Raw genomic sequence first — 19864 nt, forward strand, 5'->3', positions numbered from 1 at the left:
CCCCAAAACACACTATTTATCCTTATTTTATTAATAAGGATAAAATATCTTTTTACCACTAATTTGCACATCATGCACTTTGTGGGGCCCCAGGTATGACATAAATTAGAAGGATGAACACTGAGCTAACTCAGTCACTTTTCCTTTCTGAGAATTACAATATCTTCCCTTTTTTTTAAGTGAGAATAGAGGAGAGAGTGAGACAAGCACCCACATGTGCTCTGACCAGAATCCACCCAGCAACCCCATCTAGAGCTAATGCTAGAATCAACCAAGCCATTTTCAGTGCCGGAGGCCAACACTTGGACCAATTGAGCTATTCTTAGTGCTGGGTACAGGCATGGGAGGGGAAGAGAGAGAAAAGGGAAAGGGGGAGGGAAAGAGAGGCATATGGTCAATTTTCCTGTGTTACCCAACCAGGGATCAAACTTGGGATATCCACATACTGGGAAAATGCTCTATCCACTGAGCAAACTGGCCAGGGCCAAATTACAGCATCTTTTACAAAGAAAGTTCACCTGCCTGGCTCCTTTCTCCTTCTGTCCTGCCCTAGTAGTTCACTGAGTGTGTTTGATTCTTGTCTATGCTAAACAGGGACTACTGTCCTTACCACCCCAAGTACCAGACACCGTGTATGGCACTGGATACAAATGGTCAATAAGGCAGACATGCTGCCATGAATGCAACAGAGCAGAGAGGCAAAAGGTGGAGGCACTGGAGCTAAATCACTTGAGTTCACATCCTGGTTCTACCACTTTCTAGCCTGTGGGACCTTCAACAAGATGTTTTCACCTCTCTATGCTTACTTTATAGAGTTGTTATGATGAACAAGTTAATTCATGTTAAACCTCACTGCCTGGCACATAGCAAGTACCCTATAAAAGTCATCTACTATTATGATATGATAGTCTAGTTGGAGATAAGCAAAATGAACAGACAAGCCAGATAATTAGAATTTATAATAAGTGCTAAGAAGGAAATAAATAGGGAAGCCTCATACAGAATAACAGGAGCCATGAGAGTGAATATTTTAGACAGGCCCAGGGAAGACTCCCCAAGGAGGTTATTTAAGCTGAGACCTGAAGGTTGAGAAGAAACCAGCAACACAAATAGCTAAAAGAAAAAAATTCCTGGGCGGGGGAAAGAAGGAACAGCAGTGCAGCGTCCCTGAGACAGAAAGAAGTTTGGTGAATCCTAATACTCAGCGAGGATTTGGTGAGCTGAGCAGCCTGAGCCAGGCACAGAATGGCCTGGAAGGAGGGGGGCAGATCAGATTGCGGGGCTGATGGGCTGCAGTCAAAAATTTCAATTTCATTCTATGTTAAATGGAAAGCCATTGGAGAATTTGAAAGGAGAGAGTAACATTATCTAATCTATAGGTTTTAAGATTAGTCTGACTAATGGCTTGAAAGGTAAGCAAGAATAGAAACAGGAAGATAATTAGGAGACATAGCAGTCCTCTAGGATAGAGATGATGGTGGCTAGCCCTGGGGGTGGCTGTGGAGATCTAATGAATCAATGGTAGAATGTTATCTACAGAGAAATGCAATGGTCTCTGCAACAGGGCAGGCTAGTTAAAGCATTTAAAGTTAAGGGAAGGTGAATTAACCTCCCTGCTATAACCTGAAAGGGAGAGGCCTTTATTGGTAAATATGGTTTTCCATAGAAGACATTCCATCACTATCATCTACAACATAAAGTAATGATTTCCTAAGAGCCATATGGCTCTGGGGCTGGTAGAAATTACTTTTTATTCCAGGATAGATGCAGATGCCCTCTTTTTTTTCTGATACATGTGCCTGCAACCACTGTTTCTTTTAGGTCATCAAAATTACTTTTATAAACCTTCTAAATAATAAAAAACAAACAAAATAGGTAGTAGCTATAATAATCATGAGAAAAGCAATTGACATGTTTCAAGTCATTTTTGAAGCAACAGACTTATATTTGATAGGTTTTGTATGTTTTGTAGTACTTTGTGGGCCCTTCTGTAGTAGATATATACAGCATATTTATGAATATTTTATAAAAATTATAATATAATTGTACTTTAAATTATTAAACTGATTTTATAGTATTTTCTTTTTTAAATATTGGCGACCATATACATATTTTTATGTTATATTCTCAGTCAAGAATGTAGCCCCAAAAAGGGAAATTAAATTTCCTTCATGAGGGTTTTTAGAAACCCACTCTGGCAAAAGAGAGCCTGCCTGTGTTCTCTATTTACTTTTTCCTAGCTCAGAGTCACACATAGCAGAGGTTTTTTAAATCATCATTTATTGATGAACGCTTGGGCTGCTTCCAAACCTTGGCTGTTGTAAACAATGCTGCAATGAACATAGAGGTGCAAATACTTTTAATACTTTTTCAAATTAGTGTTTTGAGCTTCTTCAGATATCTTTTCATAATAGAATTGGTGGGTCCTAAGGCAGTTCCATTTTAATACTTTGAGGTACCTTCCCATTGCTTTCCACCGTGGCTGCACTGATCTGCATTCCCATCAACAGTACATGAGGATTCTGTTAGGTAAATAGAGGCAGTTCACTCCCATTCTAGAGCTAGAAATCAGTGTGACTGCTGGCCAATCACTGAACCCTGCAGTAAAAATCTGTTCATCAAGCACTTGAAGTCAGGCCAATTAAGACAGTTACTGAGGCATGCTGGGCCAGGAACTGAAAACTAGAGAGTTAACCAAAATCCCACCTGCTGAAAATTCCCCATTCTCTACCTTTCAGTCTAAAGGAAAGTGCCTTTTCTCTCTGCTCAGGGATGACATGGATTAGTCTACCTCAGCCCGCTTACACCCGGATGTTTTTAATAAACTTTTCCTTTTTTTTTTTTTTTTTTTTTGCAAGAGAGACAGAGAGAGGGACAGACAAACAAACAAGAAGAGAGAGATGAGAAGCATCAGTTCTTTGTTGCGGCACCTTCATTGTTCATTGATTGCTTTCTCATATCCCCTACTCTTGACCAGGGGGGTTACAGTCAAACCAGCAACTTTGGGCTTAAGCCAGGGACCTTGGGCTTCAAGCTAGTGAGCTGTGTGCAGGCATGGAGTTATGTCTATGATCCCACACTCAAGCCAGTGACCCTACACTCAGGCTGGTGAGCCTGCACTCAAGCCACATGAGCCCATATGCAAGCCAGCAATCTCAGGGATTCAAACCTGGGTCCTCAGCATCCCAGGCTGATGCTCTATTTACTGTGCTACTGCCAGTCAGGCTAAACTTTTACTTTTAATATATTTTGGCTTCATGTTCTTCATGTGGCTCTGTGGTTTCCACCTTTCATCTAGTGCTGAAACCCAGAAAGAGGGTTAGCCTCTCAGCTTTTCTGTATAGGATAAGTCAATCCAGCCAGAGTCACTCTGCGTCTGACCTAGTCAGGGGTTTATACCGACCTGCCAATTGCCAAGGGAGACTGAAAGTAGGCATTCCCCCCTTCCCCTGTAGCCCAATCTTGTTGAATCGGATACCGGGACCAACCATCTTCCTGTTTTGCTTCTCTGCCTCCACACCAGCTACTTCATAATCTTGGGTGAGTGTCCCCGACAGCCTACAGATGAGAAGTTTCCAAACCCTCCATTCCCTTGTCCAGAATGAGTCCATTATAAATTCAACACTGGTCAGGAGGAGTTTCCAAGCATTTGCCAGGCACTTGCTTCCAGACCACGTCATTCTCTGGGGACACCTAGAGGCAGCTGGCCGCCACTTCTGTGGTCTCGAGTCTGCAAGGATGCCTGTCTTCTCAGTCCCACTCCACCATCCAGGACAGCCCCTTCTTGTTTGAAGACTGCCATTTAGCCACTCACCCACCACCTCATGGGGAACTCTCAGTCCACCATCCCCAAGAAGACCCCTTTAAGTTGTCTCCTAAAAATCTCCAAATGTTTAGCCTTACACCAGATTACAGGCCAAAGCACCTCATACTTTATTGCAATACTGTTTGGCCTCAATATAAACTGGACAACTCAACCCAAAGGCCTGAAAATGATACTTTTGACTTTAATATCCTGACAGATATAGACAATTTCTGTTGGAAAAATGGTAAATGGTCAGAGATCTCCTATATATCCAGGCCTTCTTTGCACTCAAATCACGACCCTGTCTCTGACTCCTGCTTTCCTTCCCAAATTTTCCTAGTACTTAACATAAATTTCATCTCCTAATCAGCACCTGACATCAACACCAGGCACAAGCTGCAAAAGCTGGAAGATGGCCCTCAAACTCTCCAATGAGATCTTTTAAACCTGGCCTTCAAGGTCTTTAATAACAGGGACAAAAAAAGCCCAAAGCAAAAACTAGCTCAATTTCAAATGCTAACTGCTGCCCGCAAGGGCCCATAGACCCAACCCCAGAGCACTAAGGGCAGTCTGAAGAGCAAAAATCACCCTATTAACACCCCACTAGGTATTTGCTTTAAGTGCAGCAATGAAGGTCACTGGGCCAGCAAGTGCCCTAATCTGGGCCAGCTCCCAAAGCCTTACCCTCTTTGTGGTGGGCCCCATGGGAAGTCAGAATGTGATTGGACCTCTCAAGGTAAGACCCCATCCCTTCCTAGGCTGGCTGGTCCCTCCTTTCTGGAGCTAATAGGCCTGGTCACTGAAGACTGAAGGTACCTAAGGATGGATGCCCCCGACAATCATCACATCTTCTGAGCCTCAGGTAACCTCGATGGTGGCAGGTAGGTCAATCTCTTTCCTTGTAGATACGAGGGCAACCTACTCTGCCTTACCAGAGTACAAAGGTCTCCTCCAACAGTCCGAGGTCTCTGTTGTGAGGATTGATGACCAAATTTCCCAGCCCATGATCTACCATACTCCTATAACGCATGCTAGGGTCCCCCACTTTCACACACACCTTTTTACTTCTCCCCTCCTGTCCCACCCTGTGACTGGGCCGAGATATTCTCTCAAAATTAAATACCACCCTTACTTTCCATAACCTCCATAATCTTCTTAACCCCACCCCATCAATTCAACTCAGACTTCCCTTCAACTTCTCTGACAAAGTTCAGAAAACCTTTCACCTACCCTCTTTCCTGCCTTTCTTGTAACTCCCTGTCTGGGACACCAAAACTCCCTCAGTAACTCAACAACATACCCTATGTGATCAAATTAAAAGACCCTCCACATCCCGAAAAATCACCCCAAACCACATATCCCTTATTTCTTTGTTACCAATACCTGAAACCAAACAGAACCTTCTTTTCTTCCTTGAGCTAGTGGGTAATTTCTGACTCTAGATTCCAAACTCTGCCATACTAGCCAAAGACCTGTACCGGCAGCTAAGGAAAACTTATCAGAACCATTATATCCCACAATTTCATATTTTTACCAGCTTTTACATTGTTCTTATTAAGGATTCTACTAAAAATAAAATAAGTTAATAATTTAAAGTAGGGAAAAGATCTCCCCCCACTTTTCCAGACAGTAATACTCAGAAAAAAAAGGGGGGGTGGAAACCAGGTCATTTAAATATCTTAAAGCCTTCTCCTAGGGACCTGGGAACTTTTATAATCCTGAGAACAATGGCAAAATTAACACCTCTCCAGATTCTGTGGACTCTGTGTGGCCTGTGAAAGTAGGAAGGGTCATGCCAGGACCTCAGTGTAAAGGGGGGGGGGAGAGAAGAGCATTTTTAAAATCCAAGCAGCTCAGTAGCCCATTCTCTTCTTTATCTTCAGGCATCCTAGAAGGCTGCCAAGGACAAATAAGGAGTCTTGCCTTCTCTGTAATTATTAATAATACTGTAAAATATAAAGTTAATCCAAATGTTTTTTTAACTAGATGGTCTGAAAAAGCATTTGATATTACTACTAGTTTAAATTTAATTAATGTCTTTTGAAGTTCTTAACAGAAAATATGTTTGTTTTGCCTGGTTTTATAGAAGGTTCCTGTTATCTCTGTTATGTCTTTTAAAAATATAAATGCATTTGCCAATGAAAGAACCTGTTTTCTGAGGCTCATAGAAATGTGTTCATAAGAGTACCAATCTGGGCCCTGGCCGGTTGGCTCAGCGGTAGAGCGTCGGCCTAGCGTGCGGAGGACCTGGGTTCGATTCCCAGCCAGGGCGCACAGGAGAAGCGCTCATTTGCTTCTCCACCGCTCCGCAGCACCTTCCTCTCTGTCTCTCTCTTCCCCTCCCGCAGCCAAGGCTCCATTGGAGCAAAGATGGCCCGGGTGCTGGGGATGGCTCCGTGGCCTCTGCCTCAGGTGCTAGAGTGGCTCTGGTCGCAACATGGCGACGCCCAGGATGGGCAGAGCATCACCCCCTGGTGGGCAGAGCGTCGCCCTTGGTGGGCGTGCCGGGTGGGTCCCGGTCGGGCGCATGCGGGAGTCTGTCTGACTGTCTCTCCCTGTTTCCAGCTTCAGAAAAATGCAAAAAAAAAAAAAAAAAAGAGTACCAATCTACAACTGCTCATTACTCACAGTCCTCACTGAAAGTGAAGGCTTTTAGAAATTGAGAATTCTAATTAATTGGGAAAAAATTGTATGGTTTTAATAATAAAAGGTATAAGGTATGAAAGTACTTTCGAAAGGAAAAGAAAGAAAGGAAGTTGTTCTGAAAGCTGGTTATTTCTGAATAGTAAAGAAGGTTTGAGTAAGTTACAGAAGGTTTGTTCAGAGGGAAGAAAGAAAAAAGAGAAGAAACTGAGAAAATGAACAAAGGAAAAAGACAGGAAGGACTTCAGAAGAATGCTTGTCCTGAAAGAAAAATAGAAAATACATAAATCCAATAAAAATCTGCTCTCTTTGTAAGATACAAAACCAGTTTCTAAGGCTTTGACTAAAATGTCATGTCTAAAAAAGAACATGCCTAGACTCTGGATGTCACCAGAAAGGTTTTAAAAATTGAGATTGACTTTAAAACTGATAAAAGCCAATGAAGAAACAGCCTGGTACCTTGCTCATGGTTCACAGCATTTCCAGGTAAGGGACAGGGTTGCTTTCCTAGGAGATGGAAAAGAAGGAACCTCGGGCATACTTTAGGGCCTCCAGAGCTTGAGGAATGCACCCAAATTTAGAGGTAGTGCAGGCAAAGCCTGATGGCAACTGTGTAACTTGGGAATTTTTAATGTGTGTGCCCTAAGGGTCTGATTGAAACTCAATCTGAAAATGCCTTATAAAGTTGCAGCAAAGCCAATTAAAAAGCCAATATGATCATTGCTATTCTTATTTTGTTTATGCAAATTACCAAGTTAAGTTAAAACATATTATTCAATACTTTAGACTACCTGGCTCTCTGTAATCTGATAATGGCCCCACCTTTATCAGCCAAATTACTCAACAGGTGTCCTAAACTCTAGGAATAAAGTGGTTTTTCCACATCTCTTATCAGGCCCAATCCTCTGGAAAGGTGGAGAAAAATAAATTCAATCCTTAAATCCCAACAATCCGAGTTCTCTCAAGAAATCAAACAGTCCTGGACTGTAACCCTTCCCTTAGCCCTCATGAGGATCTGAGCCACACCCAGAGTATCAACCTTTTATAGCCCCTTTGAACTAATGTATGATCAGACATTCTTTTTTTTATTTTTCTGAAGTGAGAAGCAGGGAGACAGAGAGACAGATCCCGCATGCACCCAACCGAGATCCACCCGGCATGCCCACCAGGGGGCGATGCTCTGCCCATCTGGTCCATTGCTTCATTGCAACCCGAGCCATTCTAGGGCCTCAGGCAGAGGCCATGGAGCCATGGAGCCATCCTCAGTACCCAGGGCAACTTTGCTCCAATGGAGCCTTGGCTGCAGGAGGGGAACAGAGAGAGATAAAGAGAAAGGAGAGGTGAAAAGGGAGAGAAGCAGATGGGCGCTTCTCCTGTGTGCCCTGGTCAGGAATCAAACCCGGGACTTCCACACGCCGGGCCAACACTCTACTGCTGAGCTAGCCAGCCAGAGCAGTCAGACATTCCTACTAGGACCACTACCCTCCAACCCTAGTGTCCCAGAAGAATAACTTCCAGCTTTAATAGCCACTAGGACCCTCCTCAGAGAGGCTGCCAACCAAACTTTACACCAGTGCAAATCTAGTCATCTAACCCCAGAACCCCAAGACAGCTTCAGGGGGGAAAAAGTACTCATAAATCTTCACACACAAAAAGACAACCTGAAACCTAAATGGGAAGGACCCTGCACAGTAATCCTAAATACTTCATGGCAGTAAAGGTGCAGGGTCTGCCCCACTGGATACATTGAGCCAAGGTTAAATGGTTCCCAAAACTGAAATAACCAGACAAACATGGCAGTGTCAATTAGCCTCTCCCACATCTCTTCATTTTTCCCAGGTCCCTGAGGGAACTGTCCTTTGTGGCTTGCCACACAAATCCCCAGGACTCAGCCCAGAAAGTTGATAAGTACCCATCAGCCTCACTATGCTTCTAAACGTCCTAAACAGTCTTCTCACTATCATACTCCTCCCCCTTTTAACTGCAGCCTCTCAAACTCCATGGTTAACAACACCATCTACAGAACAACTTGAGCTATTAGCCAACAAACTTTAGCAATCATAGCCAACGGCTGTGTCACCAACAGCCTAAGCCAGGAAAAGCTCCTTCCTAATAGGTACTCCCACAAACCTCAAACATTCTACAGTCCCCACTGTACAGGGCTGCTTCAACCACTGAAAACGTCATACTTTTCATTTCCCTCTCGACTCCAGCATCCCACTGCTTACGTCTTCCCTAAGATCTCCTAAACACAAATCTCGTTAACCTCTCTTCCTTGAAAACTGACTGACGTTCCCCATGTAACACATACATAATTCCCCAAAATTCTCAGTGTCAGTGTCTACTACCAAAGGAACTCACACAGCAGTAATTCAGTTTACTACCCAGACTGATAGATACACAGGGAGTCCTTTTCACTCCCACCTGCACCTCTGGACAAATATTAACTGTGCCCAATGGCACCAATTACTGCAACCTGTACCCTCGCCCACCTAAAATTACTGACACGACCACTTCCTGCTATGGGGGCCAAACCTTACAACAAGAACCCTGGAATTTCCTTGGTTCCTGTAATCTCATCCATTACCCAGGCTGTGCCACCAATCAGACGCTTCCTCTGGTCTGGTTTAATCATTTCTCTCTTAATCTTAACACTAATCTTTCCTCAATAAACACAAACATGCTTTGCCTTTCCCCAGGCCTAATGTTCCCGGGCACTATACTACCAGACCCCAAAAGTACACACCAGGGCATCACTGCCCAATGCTTACCTCCACAAACTAATAACAGATTATGGGTGGTTGGATGTTACTCTAGCTGATACATCAATCCACGCCTTCATACCCTCTTCTCAGACCTCCCCATTTCAGTGGGAAAGAGGGGCCATAGGAGTCATTTTAGCAGTAATCACAGCCACCACTGCAGTTGCTGGCCTAGCAGGGGTGGGATCACCAATAATGCTTTTACGGCTAGAAATATTACTGCAAATATGGCCAACATTGGGGCAGGGCACGGGGGGAAACTTCCAACTCCTCTTCCGCTCCCTCAATTCCCTTGCTTGCATGGTAACTGACAACCAAATAGCATTAGACTACCGCTTAGCCAAAGAAGGGGGAGTCTGTATGATTGTTAATACTTCTTGCTTTTATATCAAATCTACGAGGCAAATTGAGGAGCAAACTCAGAGAATTCTAGAAAATGCCACCTGGCTCAGAGAATTTAGCCAAAAAGGACTTGAACACTCCATTTGGTCAGCCATACAGGACGCCTTGCCCAAGCTAACCTGGCTACAACCTTTCATAGGGCCATTAATAACCTTACTTTTCATACTAATTTTTGGCCCCTGTCCTTTCAGAATCTTGGCATGCTTCATTCAAGACTGGGTTCAGGTCCTCACTAACAAATCCATAGGCCAATTATTCCTCCTTCAGGCCAGCAGTCACCCCTGACTTAGATTACAACAGGCATAACTATTTTTTTTTTATTTAGAAAATTAAATTTAACAGGTGTCCACATTGTCCCTCCCCAGCCTGAAGCAGCCTAACAGAAACACCATCCCCTTTCTATATCAATAACAAAAAGACAGGAATGTAAGGTAAATAAAGGGACTTCATTCCCATTCTATACCTAAAAATTAGTTTGACTTCTGGCCAATTATTGGACCCTGGGAGAGAAATCTGTTTATCAATCACTTGAAGAGAGGTCAATTAAGACAGTTACTGAGGCATGCTGGGCCAGGAATTAAAAACTAGGGACTTAACTGAAAACCTACCTGCTGATAAACTCCCTATTCCCCATCTCTCAGTATAAAAGAAAGTGCCTTTTCTCTGCTCAGGGCTGACATGGATTAGTCAGCTTCAGACTGCTCTTACCTGGGTGTTTTTAATAAACTTTTACTTTTAATACATTTTGGCTTCATGTTCTTCACATGGCTCTGCAATTTCCACCTTTCAGGTTCCCTTTTCTCTACATCCTCACCAATACTTGTTTCTTGATTTATTGATGATAGACATTCTGACAGATGTGAGGTAATATCTTTCTGTATTTTTAATTTGCATTGCTCTGATGATTAGAGACATTGAACATCTTTTCATATTTCTAATGGCCTTCCGTATGTTCCCTCTGGAAATGTGCTTATTCAGGTCCTTTGCCCATTTTCTAATTGAATGGTTTGAGAGTGTTTCGGTATTATATAAGTTCTTTATAAATTTTGGATATAAACCCTCTATCAGATGTATCACTGGTGAATATGTTATTCCATTCAGTGGTTGTCTTTTCATTTTGTTGATGGTTCCCTTTGCTGTGCAAAATAATTTAGTTTGATGTAATCCTGATGAGTGGATAAAAAAGCTGTGGTACATTTACAAATAGAATACTACTCAGCCATAAAAAAGAAGGAAGTCATACCTTTTTAATTGATTTTAATTTATTGTGTTTACATAGATTCCAGTGTCCCCCCAAATGCATCCCCCTCCCCCATGTTTCCCTCAACATCCCATTTGCTCCCTTCCCCCAACACCATCCCCCTTCCCTCCAAGATTTGCTTTTCTGCTCTCTATAATGCTGTGTTATGTGTATATAATTTCACCAATTTCTTTCCCTTCTCTGATTCCATCCTATCATTCCCTTTCCCTCTGTCTGCTTTCCTTCTAGTCCCTTTGATCCCACCTCTGTCTCTATTCCGTTCCTCAGTTCATATTGTTCATTGGATTCCTCAAATGAGTGAGGTCATATAATATTTTTCTTTCTCTACCTGGCTTATTTCACTTAACATAATAGTTTCCAGGTCCATCGCTGCTGTCACAAAAGGTAAGATTTTCATTTTTTACATGGCCCATTGTGTATACATACCACAGCATTTCAATCCACTTGGCTACTGATGTACACTTGGGCTGTTTCCAGATCTTGGCTATTGTGAACAATGCTGCCATAAACATGGGGGTGCATTTCTTATTTTGAATCAGTGATGTGGTATTCTTGGGATATATTCCTAAAAGTGGGAAGGCTGAGTCAAAGGCAGTTCCATTTTCATTTTTTTGAGGAATCTTCATACTGTTTTTTACAGTGGCTGCACCAGTCTGAATTCTCATCAGCAATACAAGAGGGTTCCCTTTTCTCCACACCCTCACCAGCACTTATTATGTGTTGTTTGGTTAATGAGCACCATTCTGACTGATGTGAGGTGACATCTCATTGTGGTTTTAATTAGTATTTCTCTAATGATTAGTGATGTTGAACATTTTTTCATATTGGCCATTGTATGTCCTCTGTGGAGAAGTGTCTATTCATTTCTTTTGCCCATTTTTTGATTATCTTCCTGGTATTGAGTTTTAGAAGTTCTTTATAAATTTTGGTTATTAACCCCTTATCAGACATATTGTCGAATATGTTCTTCCATTGTGTGGTTTGTCTTTTTATTTTGTACATATTGTCTTTAGCTGTGCAAAAGCTTTTTAGTTTGATATAGTGCCATTTGTTTATCCTGTCCTTTATTTCACTTGCCTATGGAGATAAATCCACAAATATATTGCTCTAAGAGATATCGGAAAGCTTACTGCCTATGTCTTCTTCTAAGATGCTTATGGTTTCATGACTTATATTTAAGTCTTTTATCCATTTTGAGTTTATTCTTGTGAGTGGTGTAAGTTGGTCTTCTAGTTTCATTTGTTGCAGGTAGCTGTCCAATTTTCCCAACACCATCTGTTAAACAGACTGTCTTTACTCCATTTGTATGCTCTTACCTCCTTTGTCAAATATCAATTGTCCATAAAGGTGTGGGTTTATTTCTGGGTTCTCTGTTCTGTTCCATTGATCTATATGCCCGTTCTTATGGCAGTACCAAGCTGTCTTGAATACAATGATCTTGTAGTATAACTTGTTATCAGGAAGTGTGATACCACACGCTTTATTCTTCTTTTTCAAGATTGCTGAGGCTATTTGTGTTCTTTTTTGGTTCTATATAAATTTTTGGAATGTTTGTTCTATATCTTTGAAGTATGTCATTGGTATTTTAATTGGTATTGCACTAAATTTATAAATTGCTTTGGATAATATAGACATTTCAATGATGTTTATTCTTCCTATCCATGAACACGGTATATGCTTCCACTTGTTTATATCTTTCTTGGTTTCTTTCATCAATGTTTTATAATTTTCTGAGTACAAGTCGTTAACTTCTTTGGTTAAATTTATTCCTAGGTACTTTATTTTTGTTGTTGTTGTTGTTGTTGCAATAGTGAAGGGGTTGGTTTTCTTAATTTCTCTTTCAGACAGTTCATTGTTGGTGTATAAAAATGCCTCTAATTTCTGAATATTCATTTTATATCCTGCCACCTTGATGAATTCATTTAAAAGGTCCAGTAGTTTTTTGACTGAGACTTTAGGGTTTTCTATGTACAGTATTGTATCATCAGCAAATAATGATAATTTTACTTCTGCTTTTCCAATTTGAATGCCTTTTATTTCTTCTTCTTGTCTGATTGCTGTGGCTAGGACTTTCAGAATAAGAGTGGTGAAAGAGGGCACCCCTGCCTTGTTCCTAATCTTAAGGAAATTGCTTTTAATTTTTGCCCATGGAGTATGATGTTGGCTGTGGGTTTCTCATAGATGGCCTTTATCATGTTGAGGTATGTTCCCTGTATTCCCACTTTGCTGAGAGTTTTGATCATGAATGGGTGCTGGATTTTATCAACTGCTTTTTCTGCATCCATTGAAATTATCATGTGGTTTTCTCCTTCCTTTTGTTTATGTGATGAATCACATTGATTGATTTGTGAATATTGCCTTGCCTCCCCAGAATAAATCCCACTTGATCATGATGTATGATTTTTTTCATGTATTGCTGGATCTAATTTCTAATATTTTGTTGAGAATTTTTTTTTCATTTTTCTGAAGCTGGAAACAGGAAGAGACAGTCAGACAGACTCCCGCATGCGCCCGACCGGGATCCACCCAGCACGCCCACCAGGGGCGACGCTCTGCCCACCAGGGGACGATTCTCTGCCCATCCTGGGCATCGCCATGTTGTGACCAGAGCCGCTCTAGCACCTGGGGCAGAGGCCACAGAGCCATCCCCAGCACCCGGGCCATCTTTGCTCCAATGGAGTCTTGGCTGCGGGAGGGGAAGAGAGAGACAGAGAGGGAAAGCGCGGCAGAGGGGTGGAGAAGCAAATGGGCGCTTCTCCTGTGTGCCCTGGCTGGGAATCGAACCCAGGTCCTCTGCACGCTAGGCTATTTTGTTGAGAATTTTTGTATTGTCTTTGCCTAATTTTGGAATCAGAATTATGCTTGCCTCATAAAAGGAGATTGGAAGTCTTCTCTCCTCTTGAATTTTTTGAAATAGCTTGAGAAGGATAGGAGTTAGTTCTTCTTTGAATATTTGGTAGAATTCGCCTGTGAAGCCATCTGGCCCAGGGTTTTTGTCTGTTGGAAGTTTTTTAGAAACTGTTTCGATCTCATTTGTTGTAATCCATCTGTTTAGGTTTTCTGATTCTTCCAGATTGATTTTTGAAAGATTATATGTTTCAAGAAATTTGTCCATTTCACCTAGGTTGTCTAATTTTGAGCATATAGTTTATAGTATTTTCTTACAATACTTTGTATTTCTGTGATATCAGTTGTTACTTCTCCACTCTCATTTCTAATTTTATTTATTTGAGTTTTCTCTCTTTTTTCTTGGTCAGTCTGGTTAAAGGTTCATCAATTTTGTTTACCTTTTCAAAGAACCAGCTCTTAGTTTCATTGACCCTCTGTATTGTTTTTTAGCCTCTATGTCATTTAGAAGTTGTACCTTTTTGTGATGACATGGATAGATCTGGAGATTATTATGCTAAGTGAAATAAGACAGTCAGAAAAATACAAGTTCTATATGGTTTCACTATTTAGTGAAATCTAATGAACAAAATAAACTAACAAACAAAATAGAAACAGACTCATAGAGAACAGACTGACAGTTGTTAGAGGGGGAGGAGATTATGGGGCTGGGTAAAAAATGTGAAAAAATTAAGAAAAGTAAAAACTTCCTTGACAAAGACATAGACAACAGCATGATGATTACCAGAGGATAAGGGGTATGGGAGAAGTTAGAAGAGGTTTAGGTTGGATAGATAGTGATGGAAGGAGACTTGACTTGGGGTGATGAACACAAAACAACATAAAGATGCGGTATTATAAAATTATACACCTGAAATCTTTGTAATTTTATTATCCAATGTCACCCTAATAAATTCAATTTTAAAAAAATAAACTAAAATAGAGAAGAGAGTTTAATTCCACTCCAAACAACTTGGTTTAGGAATATAATTTTTTGTGTAAGCTGAGTTTAGGATATAATTAAACTGCAGAGATTCAAATGTGCTATGATGATGATTGAGGTGTAACATACTAACAATAAAGGATGGAAATCTTAAGTGAGGAATTTATAATTATATAAACACCTATGTGACCACCACCTGGATCAAGATATAAAACAATTTTAGCACACAGAAAGTTCTGTTATTTTCCTTCTCAGTTACTACCCTTCCCACATACACAGAAACACATACACTACTACCACCATCACCACTATCACCACCACCGCCACTATCACCATCACCACCATCACTGTTGCTACCACCACCACCAATAATCATGGTATTCAAACACCATAAAATTAATTTTTCTGTTTTTAAACTTTATAAAAATAAAATCATGCAGAATATAAAAAAATAATAATAAAATCATAGTTTAGTATCTTATTTCTTCTGCTCCCAAATAATTGAAACTTTCTCTCTCATAATTTCTTTTGTCATTAAAAAAGTAGGTTCCCCCCCCCCTCCTTCCTCTCTGTCTCTCTTCCCCTCCCGCAGCCAAGGCTCCATTGGAGCAAAGATGGCCCGGGCGCTGGGGATGGCTCCTTGGCCTCTGCCCCAGGCGCTAGAGTGGCTCTGGTCGCGGCAGAGTGGCGCCCCGGAGGGGCAGAGCATCGCCCCCTGGTGGGCAGAGCTTTGCCCCTGGTGGGCGTGCCGGGTGGATCCCAGTCGGGCGCTTGCAGGAGTCTGTCTGACTGTCTCTCCCCGTTTCCAGCTTCAGAAAAATAAAAAAATAAATAAATAAAAAAATTAAAAAAAAGTAGGTCCCATCTAGGAATAGTATTACAAAAACATCTCAAGTACAAGAAAAATAATCAAATCAAATAAACATGTACTCATCAAATAACTAAATATTTGAACTCCCTTTACATATTTCACTTCCGAACTCCAGTATTTCATCCCTACTAAAAATAAAGTACATTTAAAGTTGGCTGCCTAAGGAAGTAAATATATTATTAAATAGAGTGGTAGAGAAATATAATCTGAGAGAAATAATTTTAAAAAATCATTTCATTCAAACTTAAGAACTACTGGCTTCCTGTCCACTTCTCTTAGGCTAGCTTTCAAGATACAAACTCAAGAGAATTCACATTGTTGAATGTACAGTGGTCCCTTGTCTACCGTAGGGGTTAGGTTCCAGAACCCCCCACGATAGGCAAAAATCCGTAAAGTAGCAACCTTATATTTATTTTATTATTTAAATATATTTTAAGGCTTTATAAACCCTCCCCACACTCTTATAAACACTTCCTATGCTCTTAAACACTTTCTACACTTTTAGACCTACGTAAACACAGTGCTCTGGTTGGTTGCCTCCCATCCATCAGCCAATAGAGTGCCATGTACAATCTCATGTGGGCAAACTAGCTCAAGTGGAAGCAGCTGTAGGTGTGTTTTCCATACATGTGAGTCTTTGTCTACTCATCTGTATGCTACATATTTTATTTTGATTTAATATTCTTTTAATATGCTTTAATTAATATTTTACATTATTTTATATTGTTTTTAATGTTTTAGGCTAAAAAATGCTCATTTTACCACAAAAATAATTAAAATAATAAATATAGTGGTCCCTCGCTTATTGTGGTGGTTAGGTTCCAGAACCCCCCATAATAGGTGAAAATTTGCAAAGTAGCGACCTTATATTTATTTTATTATTTATATATTTTTAAGGCTTTATTTTTATTTAATATTTCTTAATATGTTTTAATTAATATTTTTATATTTTTTAGGCTAAAAAATGCTTATTTTACCACAAAAATAATTAAAATAATAAATATATAAAAATATCTATATACCAAAAAATTCCGCAATTGCCGCAGACCAGCGCGGTTAGCAATTATCCAGGTCCTCAATGAGAATGATGCAGAATGAAGAAATAAACTCAGAGAGAAAAAAAGGATGGGATTGGGAGGTCTCTTTGCAATGCAAGTAGCTAGCTTGCAAGAGCCACTGGTCTTCTTTATTATACAGTGTGTCTGTAAAGTCATGGTACACTTTTGATGGGTCACAGGAGAGCAACAAAAGATGATAGAAATGTGAAATCTGCACCAAATAAAAGGAAAACCCTCCCAGTTTCTGTAGGATGATGTGGCAGCATTTGCACATGCACAGATGATGACGTAACACCGTGTATATAGCGGAGCAGCCCAGGGCCATGCCAGTCGAGATGTGGATGGGTACAGAGGAAAGTTCTGTGGCTCACTAAATTCGAATTCGTGACCAAAGTGCAATGTGAATATCGGTGCGTTTATAACAAAGCGCCACCACATAGGAATAACATTACTCAGTGGAATAAGCAGTTGAAGGAAACCAGCAGTTTGGTGGAGAAACCCCATTCTGGTATGCCATCAGTCAGTGATGAGTCTGTAGAGGCTATACGGGATAGCTACCTAAGGAACCCTAAAAAATCTGTGTGTGAGTCCACATCGAACTGCACTGAATAGGTATGAAACTGGGAGAGTTTTCCTTTTATTTGGTGCAGATTTCACATTTCTATCATCTTTTGTTGCTTTCCTATGACTGGTCAAAAGTGCGCCATGACTTAACGGACACACTGTATAGTGCAGAGCCATATGCAAATAAGGAAGTCTCCAATACAAAGTCACATTTCCAAAGCATCCGAAGAGTTCTCCCAAGTGCAGAAAACTCTCCACCCTGCATAACTGAAATCAACCAACATCAGAACAAACAAAGGATGAGAAGAAGGGCATGTAAATTGCCTTTAGCAACTTAAGCAAGCAAGTGAAGAGGGGGGATGAGATGAGCACTATGGAGGTGTTGGGGAAGAACTTAGCCTTTGGCTAAGTCTTAAACTGCAAGGCTTTGCCAGTTTGCAGTCTCCCACATGCAATATAGCAAAAAATCCACGATACAAATATATATATATATACAATTTAAAAATCCATGACACAGTGAGACCACGAAAGGTGAACCGTGATATGGCGAGGGATGACTTTATAAACATAGGGAACACTAAGCTAACATGAAAGCTAATGACTGTCATAGGAAGGTCATATTTTTTACCATCCATAGAACAGGCAAATTCAGCAAACAGGATGAATGGCACAATGCAAAGAACTAGCAGAGCCAGCGCAGGGAAATAGGACAGAGTTTGTGAGAATTCAAGTCAGTCTTCATTTGTCCAATGTACGGATGAAGACTAGCAGGTGGGAAGCCAGCCAGGGACTCAAGGTTAAAATGTAGACTTTGAGTTAAATATCATGCAAACAATAATTCACAAGTACTTGGCTGTTTAAAAATGAACTAGAAGTTTCTCAAATCCATTACTGAGCTAGGAATTCTATATACTGTTTGTAAATATATGAATAGGGGACAGGGTGAGTGAAGGGAGACTGTATGTCTTCAAAATGACCATCATTCCCATGGAGAGGATGATCTGCTTCTTGGCTGGTTTAATGTTGTAGGATCCATTTCATCCATTTTGTCAATACCCAAAATGGTAGGCCTGATTGTCAAAGACATTGAATCCTAGGTATAGATTGGAAACTAGCCAAAAGTATGGGGAAATGATCAAATCTAAATGAAAGCAGATTCAAAATGGCTATTTTTAAATGAAGGGAAGGCCAAGGGGAAAAAATCAGATTAGGGAAGGAGAGAAGGAGTGTAAAGAAATATGGCACTTTGATAATCCTGACAATCTTAAGATCTCAAAGCTCTCAACAACTATTAATTCATGAAGTCTCTCTCACTTCTGTAAGGTGGAATACAAAAAAGAAAAGGAAAAAAAGAGAAAATCCTGACAGAATAACAGGATGCTCTCCCCACAAAATGACTGAAGAAAGATCCAGTTAGTCTTTCTGTTTTTGCCACTGTGCCCTTACAATCTATTCTCAACATAGAATCTAGGTAATTCTATTAAGTACAAGTCAGATTGTGCACCTCATCTTCTCTGAGGCTTCCAGTGACTTCTGGCCTCATTCAGAGTAATTGCCAAATCATGCAGGGCCCCATGTGATGTTAAATGGTGAGGAGCAGGGCAAATGCCCATGGGACATTTTCCTCTTTTCTGCTCCCAACATCTGTGATTCCTTCCAGGTTGGGGTAAATCCTCCTATGGTATGGTTCTTAGTAGGAAGCAGGGCCTACAGCAGTAGATGAGAGACTATTCCCTAACCATCAAAGCAATCACATGACCCAGACTAAGCCAATCCAGTCTATGTTTTTGTATCACTCCCTCAAGATTCAAAGATAGACACTATCTGTAATAATAAAATCAAGAATGTGGTGGCTGTCATGTTGTATATGGTGGCTGAAGTACCTCCAAGAGCAAGTTGTCCATCTCTAGTGGTGCCCACAGGAGAATCCCAATTAGACCATTCCTGTGCATGACTTTGGTAGCATTCTTGCCTGCTAAGCTTTCTTTGACTCCTGCCCACTTTTTAACCCAGTTCTACAGCCCTTCCTTTGATTCTGAGAGTTAGTACAACCTTCCAATAAGTTCCTTTTCTGATTAGATTAGACAGAGTCATTTTCTGTTGTTTACAACCAAAAATCATGACCAAGAAGATGAACTTTGTTGCACATTGATGAAACTTTAAATATGAAAAGGAAAGACTAGAGTCTAATAGAGTGAGGAGAGTCAATTGCATAATTAAATAAACAGAATTGAGTTTCTTGGGGCACCCAATAGGAGGTGGCCTGAGGTGCAATCTTGAAGGAGAAAGAAGAATCTGAGTAGTAGAGCTAAGGACTCTATGAAAGAAAGGGACCAGGAGAAACTCCAATGAGCAACAAGATAAAGGGCAAAGGAAAGTGAAATGGTACAGAAATACTTCATTTAAAAAGCTTAATCTGGCTTTGGCTAGCTGGCTCAGTGGTAGAGCATCGGCCTGGCAAGTGGATGCCCCAGGTTCAATTCCTGGTCAGGACACACAGAAGAAGTGACCACCTGCTTCTCTACCCCTCCTCCTCCTGTTTTTTTTTTCTCTCTCTTTCTTTCTCTCTTCACCTCCCACAGCCATAGCTTGATAGTTTTAAGCACATCATTCCCAGGCGCTCAGATTGGCTCTGTGGAACCTCCACCAGGTACTATAATTTTTTTTTT

Source organism: Saccopteryx bilineata, chromosome 4 (genome assembly GCF_036850765.1).
Source record: "Saccopteryx bilineata isolate mSacBil1 chromosome 4, mSacBil1_pri_phased_curated, whole genome shotgun sequence".
NCBI classification, from domain to species: Eukaryota; Metazoa; Chordata; class Mammalia; order Chiroptera; family Emballonuridae; genus Saccopteryx; species Saccopteryx bilineata.